The sequence below is a fragment of the Tamandua tetradactyla genome, chromosome 3 (assembly GCF_023851605.1).
Source record: "Tamandua tetradactyla isolate mTamTet1 chromosome 3, mTamTet1.pri, whole genome shotgun sequence".
In the NCBI taxonomy this organism is placed as follows: Eukaryota; Metazoa; Chordata; class Mammalia; order Pilosa; family Myrmecophagidae; genus Tamandua; species Tamandua tetradactyla.
Genome location: NC_135329.1, coordinates 212,684,465 through 212,703,307, shown reverse-complemented (window position 1 = coordinate 212,703,307; position 18,843 = coordinate 212,684,465). Strand labels below are relative to the sequence as shown.

Below are 18,843 nucleotides of genomic sequence, written 5' to 3'. Positions count from 1 at the left end.
GGGCTGGCGTTGGCCGCTGAGTGCCGCCTGCTGGCAGCCCCTGAGTGCTCCACCCCCCGCTGGTGCTCACCAGTGCCCGCACGGAGGCCGGCTGCCAAGCCTGGATGTCCTGAGCACCAGTAGGAAACAGTCCTTCCATGAAGTCTTTCCAGACTTTTAACTGGAATTGAAGTGAAGCTCACTGGGCTTTAGTTTGCAGAGAGCACACATTTCCCCCACTCTGAAAAACGGATATACTTCTACATGTTGTACTCTCTGTGCCCTATTTTCCAGGGATTGTTCAGAGAGGCGGGGGTGGAGGACAGCCTCGGTGGCAATCACCCCAGGACCTCAGGAGGCAGTGCATGGCACCCAGCATCGTGGGGTAGCAGTTTACTTTCCTCCTTCACTGGTCAATCCCCAGGGCACAGAGCTGCCTCGGAGAAAGTGCTTAGCTTCTCTGTATTTTAATGGATCACTTCTGGGATGGATGGATGGATGGATGGACGGACGGACGGATGGACGGACAGACAGATGGATGGACTGATGAATGGAAGAATGAAAAAAAACTTGCAAGGTAACAAGGGGCTCCCTCACAATCTCTTCTGTCCGCTACATCCCAGTCAATGGACCTCTTCCATCCAAAGATCACTCCCCTGTTTAAAAAGACATCTGATGGCCATCCAGTGTGATTTACTGAATCCTGTGGCCTCAGAAATACCATAAATTAACTAAAGCTGGAAATTAAAAAGCCACCACAATAAATAAGAAAGAGAAGCCAGCCCATGCTCTAATGGAGTTGCTGAAGAATTTCTAACTGATCTGAGCTTTATCAACCCCATTGCTAAGGACCTGGGGTGTGTTCTGCAGTGATGCCTGGTACAGCGCACACTCCACAGTGCATTCACACTCACGGAAACTATCGGGCAGCCCTCCTCACAGGGGTGTCTGGGTGTCCCTGGGCCCGTGGCATCCGGGCGGCTGTTGGAAATGCGAACTCACAAGTACCATCCGGCACTGACTAAATCAGAATCTCTGGGGTTGGGAATCTGTCTTCAGCCTTCCAGGTGATTTCTTCTGTACCTGTACACAAGTGTGGGCGCACTGCCACGGGGCAGGGTCTTTTGGCATCTTTTCTGACCTTTCAGATGCAATAGGTACGTTTTAAATAAGTATTTACTCAAGGGCCTTAAAAATGACTGATTTAGTAAAATGCCAAATGTTCTCATTTTTCCCACCCTCCCTCAACCCCCCAAATGCTGGGGGAATGGCACATCATTAAAAGCATCTTTAAAGTAACACATTTTTAAATGCCATAACGAGTGTGAGAGTTTAAAGTGTGACAAAGCCAATGATGGAATAATGGGAAAATTAAAACTTTCTGGAAATAGAGGCAGGGCTGCCCCCAAAATGTCACTTGAATTTATTTTTTAATATGAAAACAAACATCTTCCCGAGACTCCCTCCCCAGCTCAGAGCAAGTCTGACTTTCCCATTGCCCAATGCCTGTTGTTCCACTGCTTTGGGACAGGGCCGGCATCAGAGCCCACTTTCCATCCTACACGGCAGGGCAAGTAACCCCAGTGCAGCTCCTGCTGGGGGGTTTAGTTCTGCTTTCTATACGTGTCCAACCAGCTTCCTTTGGAACCTTTACACAAATCACACTTTGGGTGTAAAAATATCCTGCATCCTCCACGACCCAGTTAGCACTGGGTCTGGTGCATTTTATAGACATGCTCACATTTAGCCCCAACAACTTTGTGGGGTGGGTCCATTTGTCCCTCCCCATGTTGCAAACAAAGGCTTAGAGGGGAAGTCACTGGCCATGGGGATGGAAGGAGGGACAAAAATTTACACCAGGTCGGACGAACTCCAAAACCCAAGCTCTTATCTTAAGAGACAGAAAGGCAGACGGGGGGCTTTCCCAAGGGGAGAGGGGCCTTGACAGATCCTGGGGCCCCAGGTAACTCCCCACTGCTCCCACACTTGAGGGCTTTTCCTCCTGACTTCCTGTGCCTTCAGTTTTACTGCAATCGCAATTACAGGTCCCTATTATCCTCAAGAAGAGGAAGCACTGTTTAAGAAGCTGTGGCTGCATTCACAATGTGAGTGCAGAGCCTTCTTTCCATGTAAAGAACTACAAAGAGACGGAAGCCACCTCTCCTGAGCTCTCTCCAAACCTTTGACTTAAGGCACTTTAATTTTAGCAAGTTTGAAATAGTTATCTATAGGCTTTTCATGGGGCCTTTTCATGTAGTTCCCCACGTGAGAGGAAAGAGATGTGCAGGCTTGAGCTGGCCTAACGCTGGGCCGGAAGCAGGGATGGCCTGAGTGCTTAACGATGTCAAACAACAATCAGACAAGAGGAGAGAGAAGCCACCAGATTCCTCAACTGGGGCAGAAATGTGGGCAGCATGAGACTAACAGCAATCCGGAAGGTGCCAGAAAGGGAAAGGGGATGGATGAGGCCCTGGGCTCCGTTAGCCTTTCTGTCCAAGGTGCAGGCTCTTCCATCTGCATTTCAAGTCCAAGACTTGCATGGGAACGGGGGTGGAGCTCAGGATTAAAAGTCCCGTTTGCGGATCTTAAATCACACCACACCACACCACCCATTATCATCTCCTTTCTTATACGCCCTCGGGGGAAAGGTAAGTGACAGTGGCTGAAGGCCTTAATTCTTCTGGAACTGCAAGACGGAGTTAGAAGCAAGGGGCTGTGTGGACTCCTGTACAGACAAAGTGGGGAATGCTCAGGATAGAAAAATCTATCATGTGAAGATGAGGATTTCTTTCTTTAGCTACTAAAAGGTGAGTCCCCAACTGAAAACCTCTATAAAGCAAGTTTAAGGGTGCACAGGTGGTTCAGTGATAGAACGCCTGCCTTCCATGCGGGAGACCCGGGTTCGATTCTTGGACCATGCACCCCCAAAATAAATTTAAAAAAAATAAATAATTTTGAAAAAAAGCAAATTTGAAGGCCAGAAACTTATATTTGAGACTTCCAGGGGAGATGGCAGAGTAGGGAGCTCTGGGACTCAGTCCTTCAACCAAAACAGCTATGAAACAAGCAGGAACTGTCTGAAACAATGGTTCTGGGGCATTGGAGGCCAGAAGAACACCGTGTAACATCCAGGGAGGAGAAGACGCTGATGAACTGAAGAACAGTGAGTTCTCATCATCTGGTGGCTGCCAGAGCCCATCAACAATCCTCACCAGTCCTAGCTCACTGGTGACAGAAAGGGACGTAAAGACCCTCTTCCCCAAGAACACTGGTGGGCACGTCCCATCGCTGATCACAGATTTTGACTGGCAGATTTGGACTGCTGGGTCCTGGCTTGGTGCTGCTATTTCAACCCTCTCCGGACAGCGGCAGAGGCGGTGGAGATTTAAAGACTCAGCAATTCCGCAGGGCTGCGCGAACAGTGAGCTGAAGGGCAGGCCAGGAAAGCACAGCCTTGGGGAGCTAAGAAGCTTTTGGCATCCTTCCTGTTCTCCCCAGGACAGAGCCGGTCTGTGTCTGCTCTGTGGGTCCCTGGACCAGTTTTGGTTGGGAAAGACTGACTTGGAACATCCTCTCTGGGGTGACTTTCCTCCCAGAATTTGCCCTCCAGGCAAAAACAGCATGAGACAAGGAAAACAGACTAAAAAACTACAGAGGCAAAACAGAATCGAACAAGATTCCCAAAAAAAGGAACACAGGAAAGGAAGCTTTCTCCTGGAGGTGAAACACTGGCACAAAAAGTGCAATCTCTCCTCGTCCGCCATCATTGTGTGCCCGTTTGATTGTTAACTTCGACATGTCTTCTCATAAGACTTTTAGAATCAAGCAATTCCTGGCCAAGAAACAAAAACAGAATCGTCCCATTCCTCAATGGATTTGAATGAAAACTGGCAATAAAATCAGGTACTCCTCCAAGAGGAGTCACTGGAGAAGAACCAAGCTGGATGTGTAAGGAGTCATACATGGCACCACACGTTGATGCTGTACCACACTCATGAGCACCTTCAAGCTAAAAAAAAATCACCCTTTCTGAGCAGTTGAACTTAATTTTATTGGGGGAAAACCTGGGTTTTCCTTGTTTTCATGCTTCTGTATAAATAAGTTGGTTCAACAATAAATATGTGAGACCTTTTATTTGAACTGCTGTAATATTCTGGTTTGTGAAATACTGAATTTATCCCCCATCCCCCAGTCAGATAATCTAGAATAGCACTATTTGACAGAACAGTCTGCAAAATGATAGAAATGTTCTTGCTGCAACAGGGTTTTAAATTATTTTTTTTGTTAGTATATTTAGCTACCTTCATATGACTGGTGGATAACTCGATTGGATGGCACAGGTGTAACACCTTCACTGATTTTTGAGAATTGTATGAAATCCACATTTCAGTGTCCATAAGTAAAATTTTGCTGAAACACACACAAAATTATACCACATATACAGGGCAAGAATCAGATGAAGAAGAACTGAAAAAGTCTGAGCAGTTAAACCCAGGCTACTCTAAACATCTAGAATAAGTTGAACCAAACATCAAAGAAGATCCTTAGCACAAAGCCAATCAACAATAAAAACTTAGACAAGAGATAGACACTGATGTTCAAAATAATTAGATAAGCAGATGGCTAGACATTAGACGTCAGCAAAAAAATCACAAGCCATATTATAAACAGGAAGATATGACCCGTGAAGGGAACAAATTAAAACTTCAGAGGAGACACAGAATTTGGAACTAATCAAAGATGCTCACACAAATCTCCTAAATTAATTCAAGGAGATGAAGGAAAATATGGCTAAAGAGATAAAGGATTTTAAGAAGACCACTAGTGTGTGAGCATAAAGAAGAATTTGAAAATATAAAAAGAAACATAACTGAAATTATGGGACGAAAGGTACAATAGGAGTTGGAAGACTCACACTTACTGACTTTAAAGCATAAAACAAAACTACAATGGTCAAAAAAGCATGGTACTGATATAAAGACAGATATATTGACCAGTGCAATTAAATTAAGAGTTCAGAAATAGACCCTCACATTTATGGCCAATTGATTTTTGACAAGGCTGCCAAGTCCACTCGAGTGGGACACAACAGTCTCTTCAAATGGCCTGGAAGAACTGGATAGCCATATGCAAAAGAATGAAAAAGGACCACTATCTCATACCATACACCAAAATTAACTCAAAATAGATTAAAGACCTAAATAAAAGAACAAGGACTGCAAAACACACAGAAGAAAATGTAGAGAAACATCTACAAATGTAGAGAAAGATCTACCAAGATCTTGTGGTAAGCAATGGTTTCTTAGACTTTACACCCAAAGCACAAGCAATGAATAAGAATAGATAAATGGGATCTCCTCAACATTAAAAACATCTATCCTTCAAAGGACTTTGTCAAGAAAGAGAAAAGACAAACTTTTCAATGGGAGAATGTGTGGAAACTACATACCCAATAAGGATTTAATATCCAGAATATATAAAGAAATCCTGCAACTCAACAACAAAAAGACAAACCAATTGAAAATGGGCAAAATGGTAAATGACATCAAGGGTGAAAGTCTCCCTGGCGTCATGGGAGATGACTCCCAGGGATGGATCCGGCCCTGGCACCACGAGATCAACAATACCATCCTGACCAAATGTGTGGGGAAGAAGTACAACATATAAGATATCAGTGGCTGAGAGAATTCAAATAGAATCGAGACACAACTCTGGAGGTCACTCTTACGCAAGCTTCAGTTAGACACTGCTACCTATCATAGCCTGACAAACTCCAACCAAGACCACTCCTGCCAATCCTAACGAAACCTAGGGCATTATATAAGATTATACAAAGGGCCCTCCTCTCCCTCTTTGTCCGCCGGCCCGGCGCGGCGCTCACGCCCCGCCAGCCAGCCCGCCCTCCTCTCCCTCTTTGTCCGCCGGCCCGGCCGCGCCGCCAGCCAGCCAGCCCTCCTCTCCCTCTTTGTCCGCCGGCCCGGCGCGGCGCTCACGCCCCACCAGCCAGCCCGCCCTCCTCTCCCTCTTCCCCCTTCTGCTCCGGCGGCGCTCCTTCCACCATCTTATCCTTCCCTTTCTCCTCCTGCTCCAGCGGCTCTCCAACCACCACCATGCCCTCTTCCGCCTTCACCGGCTCCTCCGCCTCCGGCCTCGACAGCCTTCCCACCCTCACCTTTCCTCCTCCAGAACAGCTACTGGGGGAGTGGAGACGATACAGAGCAGCTCCCGGAGCCACGACGGAGATCAAAGGGATGGCGTACCCCATCCTGGAACGGCTGACTGTCTGGGAGAACCAGCTCCGGTGAGAACACCGAGGGATGCGGGCTTTCCTGGGCGGGACGGCAAGCGGCCGGAGTCCCTTCCTTCCTCCTTCCCAGGCCAGCTGGCAGAATTGGGCAGGCAGTACCCTCGGGCCACGGTGGCTGGCGCCCCCACCACGCAAGGCCCCCCGGACCAACTGAGAGAGTTGGGTCGGAAATTCCCAGACCGCGGAGAACAGTGACCGGGGGGTCCCTTCCAAACACGTGACTCCCCGGTCCGGCTGGGAACAGTGCACTCTCCCGGGCTGCGGCAGCTGGCGCCCTCCCGCCACGCTTGGCGCCCCGGGCCGACTAGGAAATTCGGTCGGGCGCTCTCCCGGGCTGCGGCAGCCGGCGACCCTCCCCGCGTTCGGACCCCCGGGCTAGCTGGCACTCTTCTAAGCCGCTTCGGCTGCCGAACCTCCCCCACGGCGAGAGTTTTCCAAAGTTAAAGGACCCACAGCAACTTTTACTGGTGGAACCCGTAGACAAACGTGTGCCACGAGCGCCACCTACTGGGCAGGATAAGAAAAACAGAGCCCAGAGATTTCACAGAAAAATCTTTCAACCTGTGGGGTCCAGCACCCAGGGAAATCTGACTAAATGCCCAGACACCAGCAGAAGATAATGGATCACGCTCAGAAAATTGAAAATATGGCCCAGTCAAAGGAACAAACCAATAGTTCAAATGAGATACAGGAGCTGAAACAACTAATGCTGAATATACGAACAGAAATGGAAAACCTCTTCAAAAACGAAATCGATAAATTGAGGGAGGACATGAAGAAGACATGGGGTGAACAAAAAGAAGAAACAGAAAAACTGAAAAAACAAATCACAGAGCTTATGGAAGTGAAGGATAAAGTAGAAAAGATGGAAAAAACAATGGATACCTACAATGACAGATTTAAAGAGACAGAAGATAGAATTAGTGATTTGGAGGATGGAACATCTGAATTCCAAAAAGAAACAGAAACTATCCGGAAAAGAATGGAAAAATTTGAACAGGGTATCAGGGAACACAAGGACAATATGAACCGCACAAATATACGTATTGTGGGTGTCCCAGAAAGAGAAGAGAAGGGAAAAGGAGGAGAAAAACTAATGGAAGAAATTATCACTGAAAATTTCCCAACTCTTATGAAAGACCTAAAATTACAGATCTAAGAAGTGCAGCGCACCCCAAAGAGATTAGACCCAAATAGGCGTGTTCCAAGACATTTACTAGTTAGAATGTCAGAGGTCAAAGAGAAAGAGAGGATCTTGAAAGCAGCGAGAGAGAAGCAATCCATCACATACAAGGGAAACCCAATGAGACTATGTGTAGATTTCTCAGCAGAAACCATGGAAGCTAGAAGACAGTGGGATGATATATTTAAGTTACTAAAAGAGAAAAACTGCCAACCAAGACTCCTATATCCAGCAAAATTGTCCTTCAAAAATGAGGGAGAAATTAAAACATTCTCAGACAAAAAGTCACTGAGAGAATTTGTGACAAAGAGACCAGCTCTGCAAGAAATACTAAAGGGAGCACTAGAGTCAAATACGAAAAGAAAGAAGAGAGAGGTATGGAGAAGAGTGTAGAAAGAAGGAAAGTCAGATATGATATGTATAATACAAAAGGGAAAATGGTAGAGGAAAATATTATCCAAACAGTGATAACTCTAAATGTTAATGAACTGAATTCCCCAATCAAAAGACATAGACTGGCAGAATGGATTAAAAAACAGGATCCTTCTATATGCTGTCTACAGGAAACACATCTTAGGCCCAAAGATAAATATAGGTTGAAAGTGAAAGGTTGGGAAAAGATATTTCATGCAAATAACAACCAGAAAAGAGCAGGAGTGGCTATACTAATATCCAACAAATTAGACTTCAAATGTAAAACGGTTAAAAGAGACAAAGAAGGAGAAGGACACAATATACTAATAAAAGGAACAATTCAACAAGAAGACATAACAATCATAAATATTTATGCACTGAACCAGAATGCCCCAAAATACGTGAGGAATACACTGCAAACACTGAAAACGGAAATAGACACATATACCATAATAGTTGGAGACTTCAATTCACCACTCTCATCAATGGACAGAACATCTAGACAGAGGATCAATAAAGAAATAGAGAATCTGAATATTACTATAAATGAGCTAGACTTAACAGACATCTATAGGACATTACATCCAACAACAGCAGGATACACCTTTTTTTCAAGTGCTCATGGATCATTCTCAAAGATAGACCATATGCTAGGTCACAAAGCAAGTCTTAACAAATTTAAAAAGACTGAAATCATACACAACACTTTCTCGGATCATAAAGGAATGAAGTTGGAAATCAATAATAGGCGGAGTGCCAGAAAATTCACAAATACATGGAGGCTCAACAACACACTCTTAAACAACAAGTGGGTCAAAGAAGAAATTGTAAGAGAAATTAGTAAATACCTAGAGGCAAATGAAAATGAAAACACAACATATCAAAACTTATGGGATGCAGCAAAGGCAGTGCTAAAGAGGGAAATTTATTGCCCTAAATGCCTTTATCAGAAAAGAAGAAAAGGCAAAAATGCAGGAATTAACTGTCCACTTGGAAGAACTGGAGAAAAAACAGCAAACTAATCCCAAAGCAAGCAAAAGGAAAGAAATAACAAAGATTAGAGCAGAAATAAATGAAATTGAAAACAATAGAGAAAATCTATAAGACCAGAAGTTGGTTCTCTGAGAAAATCAATACGATTGATGGGCCCTTAGCAAGAATGACAAAAAGAAGAAGAGAGAGGATGCAAATAAATAAGATCAGAAATGGAAGAGGAGACATAACTACTGACCTCACAGAAATAAAGGAGGTAATAACAGGATACTATGAACAACTTTACGCTAATAAGTACAACAATTTAGATGAAATGAACGGGTTCCTGGAAAGACATGAACAACCAACTTTGACTCAAGAAGAAATAGATGACCTCAACAAACCAATCACAAGAAATTGAATTAGTCATTCAAAAGCTTCCTAAAAAGAAAAGTCCAGGACCAGACAGCTTCACATGTGAATTCTATCAAACATTCCAGAAAGAATTAGTACCAACTCTCCTCAAACTCTTCAAAAAAATTGAAGTGGAGGGAAAACTACCTAATTCATTTTACGAAGCCAACATCACCCTCATACCAAAACCAGGCAAAGATATTACAAAAAAAGAAAACTACAGACCAATCTCTCTAATGAATATAGATGCAAAAATCCTCAATAAAATTCTAGCAAATCGTATCCAACAACACATTAAAAGAATTATACATCATGACCAAGAAGGATTCATCCCAGGTATGCAAGGATGGTTCAACATAAGAAAATCAATTAATGTAATACACCATATCAACAAATCAAAGCAGAAAAATCACATGATCATCTCAATTGATGCAGAGAAGGCATTTGACAAGATTCAACATCCTTTCCTGTTGAAAACACTTCAAAAGATAGGAATACAAGGGAACTTCCTTAAAATGATAGAGGGATTATATGAAAAACCCACAGCTAATATCATCCTCAATGGGGAAAAATTGAAAACTTTCCCCCTAAGATCAGGAACAAGACAAGGATGTCCACTATCACCACTATTATTCAACATTGTGTTGGAGGTTCTAGCCAGAGCAATTAGACAAGAAAAAGAAATACAAGGCATCAAAATTGGAAAGGAAGAAGTAAAACTATCACTGTTTGCAGACGATATGATACTATATGTCGAAAACCTGGAAAAATCCACAACGAAACTACTAGAGCTAATAAATGAGTACAGCAAAGTAGCAGGTTACAAGATCAACATTCAAAAATCTGTAGCATTTCTATACACTAGTAATGAACAAGCTGAGGGGGAAATCAAGAAACGAATCCCATTTACAATTGCAACTAAAAGAATAAAATACCTAGGAATAAATTTAACTAAAGAGACAAAAAACCTATATAAAGAAAACTACAAAAAACTGCTAAAAGAAATCACAGAAGACCTAAATAGATGGACGGGCATACCGTGTTCATGGATTGGAAGACTAAATATAGTTAAGATGTCAATCCTACCTAAATTGATTTACAGATTCAATGCAATACCAATCAAAATCCCAACAACTTATTTTTCAGAAATAGAAAAACCAATAAGCAAATTTATCTGGAAGGGCAGGGTGCCCCGAATTGCTAAAAACATCTTGAGGAAAAAACACGAAGCTGGAGGTCTCGCGCTGCCAGACTTTAAGGCATATTATGAAGCCACAGTGGTCAAAACAGCATGATATTGGCATAAAGATAGATATATCGACCAATGGAATCGAATAGAGTACTCAGATATAGACCCTCTCATCTACGGACATTTGATCTTTGATAAGGCAGTCAAGCCAACTCACCTGGGACAGAACAGTCTCTTCAATAAATGGTGCCTAGAGAACTGGATATCCATATGCAAAAGAATGAAAGAAGACCCATATCTCACACCCTATACAAAAGTTAATTCAAAATGGATCAAAAATCTAAACATTAGGTCTAAGACCATAAAACAGTTAGAGGAAAATGTAGGGAGATATCTTACGAAACTTACAATTGGAGGCGGTTTTATGGACCTTAAACCTAAAGCAAGAGCACTGAAGAAAGAAATAAATAAATGGGAGCTCCTCAAAATTAAACACTTTTGTGCATCAAAGAACTTCATCAAGAAAGTAGAAAGACAGCCTACACAATGGGAGATAATATTTGGAAACGACATATCAGATAAAGGTCTAGTATCCAGAATTTATAAAGAGATTGTTCAACTCAACAACAAAAAGACAGCCAACCCAATTACAAAATGGGAAAAAGACTTGAACAGACACCTACCAGAAGAGGAAATACAAATGGCCAAGAGGCACATGAAGAAATGCTCAATGTCCCTGGCCATTAGAGAAATGCAAATCAAAACCACAATGAGATATCATCTCACACCCACCAGAATGGCCATTATCAACAAAACAGAAAATGACAAGTGCTGGAGAGGATGCGGAGAAAGAGGCACACTTATCCACTGTTGGTGGGAATGTCAAATGGTGCAACCACTGTGGAAGGCAGTTTGGCGGTTCCTCAAAAGCTGAATATAGAATTGCCATACGACCCAGCAATACCATTGGTGGGTATCTACTCAAAGGACTTAAGGGCAAAGACACAAACGGACATTTGCACACCAATGTTTATAGCAGCATTATTTACAATTGCAAAGAGATGGAAACAGCCAAAATGTCCATCAACAGAAGAATGGCTAAACAAACTGTGGTATATACATACGATGGAATATTATGCAGCTGTAAGACAGGATAAACTTATGAAGCATGTAATAACATGGATGGACCTAGAGTTATGCTGAGTGAGTCTAGCCAAAAACTAAAGGACAAATACTGTATGGTCCCACTGATGTGAACGGACATTCGAGAATAAACTTGGAATATGTCATTGGTAACAGAGTCCAGCAGGAGGTAGAAACAGGGTAAGATAATGGGTAATTGGAGCTGAAGAGATACAGACTGTGCAACAGGACTAGATACAAAAACTCAAAAATGGACAGCACAATAATACCTAATTGTAAAGTAATCATGTTAAAACACTGAATGAAGCTGCATCTGAGCCCTAGGTTTTGTTTGGTTGTTTGTTTTTGTTTTTTTGTTTTACTATTATTATTACTTTTATTTCTTTTCTCTATATTAACATTCTATATCTTTGTCTGGTGTGTCGCTAGTTCTTCTAAACTGTTGCATATGTACTAAGAAACGATGATCATGCATCTATGTGATGATGTTAAGAATTTCTGATTGCATATATAGAATGGTATGATTTCTAAATGTTGGGTTAATTTCTTTTTTTTCTCCGTTAATTAATAATAAAAAAAAAAAAGATTATACAAAGGTTCCATGTATTAGGGTAACTTTTCAGAAACCTAAAATCTTCAGATGGGTCCCTGGATTAGATAAGTCCTGAAACCTTGAGGGCCCAGCCTCTCCAGAACATCAGCTAGTTCCATCCCCCTGTCCAATATTATAGACAGCCCCTTCCAACATGAAAAAGTTAGAATGGGCATAGACCAAATACCCCTAAAATGTGGGAAAAAGATCAGAGGTGATGGTGGAGTTATACAAAGAAGGCAGGGTTTAACAAATGAGTATGATTGCTGAATCATTACATTGATATTTCTTTTAGTCTTCAGTATCTTAGAGCAGCTAGACGCAAAAACCTAAAATTGTGAAACTGTAACCCCACCAAACTCTGAAATCTGTTCTAAAAAATTAATTGTAATGTGTTTTGAAATTTATTGCTTTTTTGTTTATACGTTATTTTTCACAAAAAATGTTTAAAAAAAAAAGAAAGGTAAATGGGGTTATAACAAATTTAACCACACACATACAAACAATTAACAATAGTTTATTGGGGGAGAAGGGGGCATGACAGAGTCATAAAGGATGACATTTACTTCTTACATCTACATTTTACTTTTTAATTTTTTTTCAAAACCATGCATTAATTCCAATATTATATAAAAGTAAAAAATAATTTTTAAACCTCAAAAATAAAATGGGCAAAATAGTTGGATAGACATTTCTTCAAAGGGTCTATATAAGTGGCTAGAAAGCACATGAAAAGATGCTCAACATCAGTAGCTATAAGGGAAATGTAAATCAAAACCACAATGAGATATCATCTCATACCTACTAGAATGGTCACTATTTAAAAAACAGAAAACTACAAGTGTCGAAGAGGATGTGAAGAAATAGGAACATGCATTCACTGCTAGTGGGAATGTAAAATGGTGCAGCCACTGTAGAAGACAATTTAGTGGTTCCTCAAAAAGCTAGGTATAGAATTACCATGTGACTTGGTAATCCCACTGCTAGGTATACACTGAGAAGAACTGAAAGCAGGGACTCAAAAAGATATTTGCCCACCAATGTTCATAGCGGCCAAAAGATGGAAGCAACCCAAGTATCCATAAACCAATAAATGTAGTATACACATACAACGGAATATTACTCATCCATCTTGATACATACCAGAACATGGAGGAACCTTGAAGGCACTGCACTGAATGAAATAAAGCCAGACACAAAAGTAAAATGTTGCATGATTTCACTGTATTTAATAAATTATAACAAGCAACTCACAGTGTTAGAATTTAGAATATAAATTATCAGGAGATAGACTGGGGTTAGAGGACGGGAGTTGATGCTTACCTTGTATAGAATCTCTGTCTGGAATGATGGTAAAGGTTTGGAAAAGGATGGTGGTGGTAGCCTGTCACAAAGTGTAATCAACAGCACTGAAGGTGGGTAAATGAGGACACTTTCGGACAAATCCATTATTAGAATAAAAACTGAAGGACAGATCATGGGATTGTGCAATTCAGTGAACCCTAATACAGTGATGCGCTATAGTTCATAGTACAAGTATGTGAATGTTGTCTAACGAATTATAACAAATGTGCGACACTGATGCAGGATGGTAAAGATAGGGAGGTATACGGGGAAAAAATACACCTAAAGTAAATAATTAACAGTAGTGAGGTCTATTTTAACAATCTTTCATCAACTGGGAAAAGGTAACTACTGTTAAAACAAAAAGTACAGTTATAAAAAAAAGTGCTAGCTGCAATTATAACAAATGTTCCACAGCAATGCAAGGTATTGGTGGGGTGTGTGTATGTGTGTACAGGAATCCGGTATTTCATACATGATTCTTTTGCAAACTCACAACTTCTCTAACAGTTGAAAAAAATAAAAAGGAAGAAAGAAATTCACCTTCCTCAGGTGCTCTCAGGTTTATGTCATCTCTACTCCACACTCAGCCAATCACTGAACTACACAGAGGGCAGACTGCTGATCAATTGTTAAGATGACAATTATAAGACTCATTTGCAGGCATCTGTGACCAAACATTTAACTGGTACCTTAAAAAACAAACAAAATGCTTTGTGTCGTTGAAACAGTCTTTGTGAGGAGTGGGTGGCCCTCGGAGGTGGCCACCTGTGATGAAGATGAGCTTGCTGCTTGTCAGGGCACCTGCGAGCTGGTCAGCCAGACCAGGCTGGGCGGAGGGCTGGCTAGGCCCAAGAGGCCTCAGCCCACAGTTTCTCCACTGCGCTTTCAGCATTCGCCTCCAGCATGTTTTTGTTGTTCTTGTTCATGGGTGTGAAAAACAGAGAACGCATGGAAATACGTCCATCCATGGAGCAACACACATGCCCAGGGCAAGTAGACACATCCTGTTACAGTTTAGAGAAGCAGAATCAAGCTAACTCAAATGTCCACCCTTCCCAAGTGGAGAGAAAAGGCAACCAACATGAGAGGAGGTGATACCCTGTTTTATCAATAAAAGTACTCCCAAGGCACATTTGGAAATCAGTTCAGGTTCAATGAAAATAACAAAGAGCCAGAGACAGTAGGTGCTCACAGAGTGCTGGGTTCCCTTTCTCCTAAGACGGGGCACAGCACTTCCTACCCCACCGTCCACCCCATAAACTCCCAGGACCAAGGCCTGCCGAAATGTAAACAAAGGTGGCGGTGGACCTCATTCAAAGCACATAATCCTGATCAGAGAATGAAATCTGATCTGCTAATAAGGTTATATTACTAGTGATATTATATAGTGAAATATATTATTAGTATATTCTATAGTGAAAACATCTAGTTTTATTACGATTAATCTGGGAACTTGGATAGTTTCTGGGCACAACTGTTAGATAAAGATGCATTATTTTATGAATGACCCTCTTCTGTTGGCTAAATAGAATATTCTTCTTGATTTCAATCCAGAAGTCAGAGGTGCAGGGGCCCTAGCTCTACCATGTCTCATGTGGGGAAACTGTAGCAAGAAGAGAGGTGCTGAGAATTGTTAGATTATATATCCCTTGGCTCAAACCTTAGTTTCCAGACCAGAACCCCATGCAAAAATTATAAAAGCTCTCAATCTGGGCAGCAAATGGACAACTGCTTGTAAGGTCCTCTTGGGGGATTGGGGAGAAAGGAGGAAATAGTCAACTTCCCTATTTGGAGGATTTCTGGTGTTCTCGCAGGCAGTGTAGACAACCGGATCGGTGAGACAAACTGATCTGGGGTTTGCCCCTGGAGAACTTGTTTCTGCAGAGGATAGGCTAAGCCTACTTAAAATTGGGCCTGGGAGTTGCCCCCTGAGAACCTCTTTTGTTGTTCAGATGTGGCCTCTCTCTCTGGGCTGGCTTGGTGGGTGGGCTCACTGCTTTCCCCACTACATGGGACATGACTCCCAAGGGTGTATGGATCTTCCTGGCAACGTGGGACAGGACTCCCAGGATGGGACAGGACCTGGCATCAAAGGATTGAGAGAGCCTTGTTGACCAAAAGGGGGAGGAGAGAAATGAGACAAGGTAAGATTTCGGTTAGGGTCAGGTGTTTGTCCTTATGTTCTTATGAGAATAGAACAGGTTGTTCTTATGCATCGTATAGTTGTCCATTTTTGGTGTGTGCTGTGTTGGGGTGGCTGGAGGGAGGTGCCTGAGGCTGCTTGGCTGTGTTCCAGGGGCCCTGATCCTCAAAGAGGACTGTATAGAGATGTGGCTTTTGCAGTGTGCTGTGTGGTTGGGGGAGGCGTGTGTCTGGTGCTCCTTTTGTGCAGGGTATGGAAGATGAGTAAAGGACATGGAGAGGGAAGGGATGGACAGTGGGGAAGTCGCGGGATAAAATAAGTTGGGCGGATGGAATGCTGGTGGTTGGTGGGGGAGGGGTGGGGTACGGTATGTATGAGTATTTTCTTTTTTCTTTTGGTTCCTTCTCTGGGTGGTGCAGGTATTCTGGAGGACGGTCATGGTAGGGAGGACAGAGCTGCACGGTGGCGCTGTGGGCCACTGAGTGTGCACTGTGTGTGGAATGGAAGTGTGGGGGGATTTGCCTGTGAAAATATATATATATATTTAATTATAAAAGCTCCTGAAGCCAGTTTAAAACTTCCTTCCTACCAGTGTTGACGTAATAAAAGAAACGGGTAGCAGAGACCGACCACAACACTAATTTCTTCTCCCCACGCCCTCCCCCGGGCACCCAACTAGACTGTATTTCCCAGCCTCCCTTGCAGGAGGCGTGCACATCTGACGTGAGTTCTAGCCCGTGAGGTGTGGGTACAAGCTCTGCACACACACAGCCTTCCAGGCCCGGCCTGCACACCCCTGCAAAGCACAGCCCTCCACAGCGGCTAAACAGGAGCGTCTCTTAATGCCAAGAGGCAATGAGTGCTATAGGGTTAAGCCACTGAGATTCTGGGGTTTTATCTATTATTGTCTATTAGCGGTACCCCGATAAATAAATACAAAGCTGGAGATGGTCCTTTTGAGGATTCTGTCACCTAACCTCTCTCACATTGGCTAAGTCTACCTTTGCCAGCAACTTTGAGACAGTTATGTGAGCCCACTTGTTTTATGTACGGTTAATTCTTTTTCAGTATTCATTCTCCTTTGTTTGCAGGCAGAACACAGGTGTAGCAGTCGAGTCTTATACCTCGATTGGTGTTACCCCATTACACCTAACTGTGTCCCACGCAGGTCGGTCTTTAGAGACATCAACGGCTGACACACTCATAAAAATATTTCTGTATCAATCAATACAAACAAGAGGGGTTCCCCAAAAGCAGACCAGGGCCCACCAAGGATGGCCCACCCCTGGGCAGGACCCTCACTTCTCCTCGTGGGTGTCCAGCCTTTCCTTCTGCTTCTTTGACATGGGGTCTGAGCAGTCCCCTCCACTGGAGAGACTATGGTTGACCTCCAACTCCAGGGATTAAGATTCTCTGTAAGCAGACTGCCTATTTCAGAGCAGAGAGTGATGGCAAGTTACCACCAATCACCGGAGATGCTCCTCTGTGATTTCAGAGCCAAGACTCCTTGGAAACACAAATGCAAGGGATAAACATCAGCAAAGCGCTCTCGGCGGAAGCCCCACCAGAGACCACACACATCCGTGCACACACGGCATGACAGCAAAACGGGGAAGAGGATGGGACACTCTGGTAATGCGCTCTGTTCCCTCCTTCCCACTCTTCCTCAAGATTATCTAATCAAAAAGAAATCTTACTTTTCTTCCAAGCTTTCTTCTCCCCTCCTCTCATCTTGCCTCCAAGGATTCCACAAAGTACTTTCCAACCACCTGCAACTGAAGCAGCTCAAAGACTCCTATGACATCTGCACGTCTGCAAGGCTGACCTTCCTCAGCTCAGAAAGTTCCCTGGTTCCAGAAGGTGAGGCTGCTCTGCAATACAGCAGGCCCCTGTGCAGCTAGAGGAGCTGTCTCCCTGCTCACTGCAGACCTCCTAGAGTACAGAAGCACAAAATAAGGGCCACGCACGGCACAGGGGCTCTGTCATCTACTCCCTTTGATTAGATAATCAGTTTTCTCTCACAGGAAGACCATAGGAGGCAGAAGAACCAAATGTGTGCTGCCTCTGATACCAGGGACCCTATTAAGAGATAGCATAATGGGAAAGATAAGTCATTTTTTTCACAAAGTATATTTCTAAGCTATGTTTCAACTGAATGTTTCTCAGTTTCTAGCTTCCTATTCAAAGAAAGAGAAACAGGGTTATGATTAGATGGATAAGAGAGCCTCATGCACGGCTCCCCTGCAGATGGCTACGGTTCAGTCCAGATGAGTCTCCCGATGGAGAGGTTTTGGACCTTACTCAGCAACATGAAACAGGTAGGTCCCCCGTCATAAGGCCAATGCGACAGACAAACATATGGAGAGATTTATTTTAAGGAACTGTCTCATGCGATTGTAGGGGCTGGCAAGTCTGAAGTCTGCAGGGCAGGCCAGCAGGCTGAAAACTCCAGCAGGAGCGAACGGTGCAGCCTTGAGAGAGAACTTCTCCTCCAACAACGTCAGTTTTTGCTCTGAAGGCCTCCTGACTGGATGAGACCCCCACCCCGCATCAGGGAGCATAGTCTCCTACACCTAGTAACTCGATTGCAGATGCCAACCTCATCATGGGAACACCTACGTCAGTGCCTCGCTGAGTGCACAAAAAACTAACCATCCCAATCCCTTCGTGTAAATCAGGAGTGTTTTCCAATTTCTTCCATTTCTCCTGTCACTATAATCATTGGACCCTGACAAACTCACTTAAAAGGATAATTTGGGGAAAATTATTAATATTCTTTCATCTCTCAGAGAACCCACACGTTCCCAGCCTTCCGAGGCCTCAGTTTCCTCCTCTGCAGAGCAAAGGCCCAGGGTAAGAGGGTTCCTGAGGTCTCTTCCAGCTTTGTTGTTTGGTCTCCTTGGCTGCTCAAGCCACTACCGTGCAATGGGTTGGCTTTATAATGGGAGTATAATGGCTCACGGTTCTGAAGTGGGAAAAAGTCCAAATTAGGGCAGCATCAGGGCAACCGTTCCTTCCTGAAGACTGGCACCTGGGGCTGGCTGTAGGTGATCCTTGGCCCTCGGCTCCTCTGTCACATGCCACGCACCTGTGGCCCCTCCCGGCTGCTCGCTTCTCTTTCTCCTTCCTTGACCTTCAACTCTTGCCACCCCTGGCTCTG

At 43.5% G+C, this 18,843-nt stretch overlaps 1 protein-coding gene and 1 pseudogene across 2 annotated transcripts in view; one reads left to right on the top strand and one right to left on the bottom strand.

Moving 5' to 3' along the window:
- The window catches only part of AGAP1 (ArfGAP with GTPase domain, ankyrin repeat and PH domain 1), a 636,823-nt gene that overhangs the window by 464,668 nt on the left and 153,312 nt on the right, over positions 1-18,843 (bottom strand). The window lies entirely within an intron of this gene.
- On the top strand, positions 3,633-4,934 carry LOC143678292 (large ribosomal subunit protein eL39-like; annotated as a pseudogene).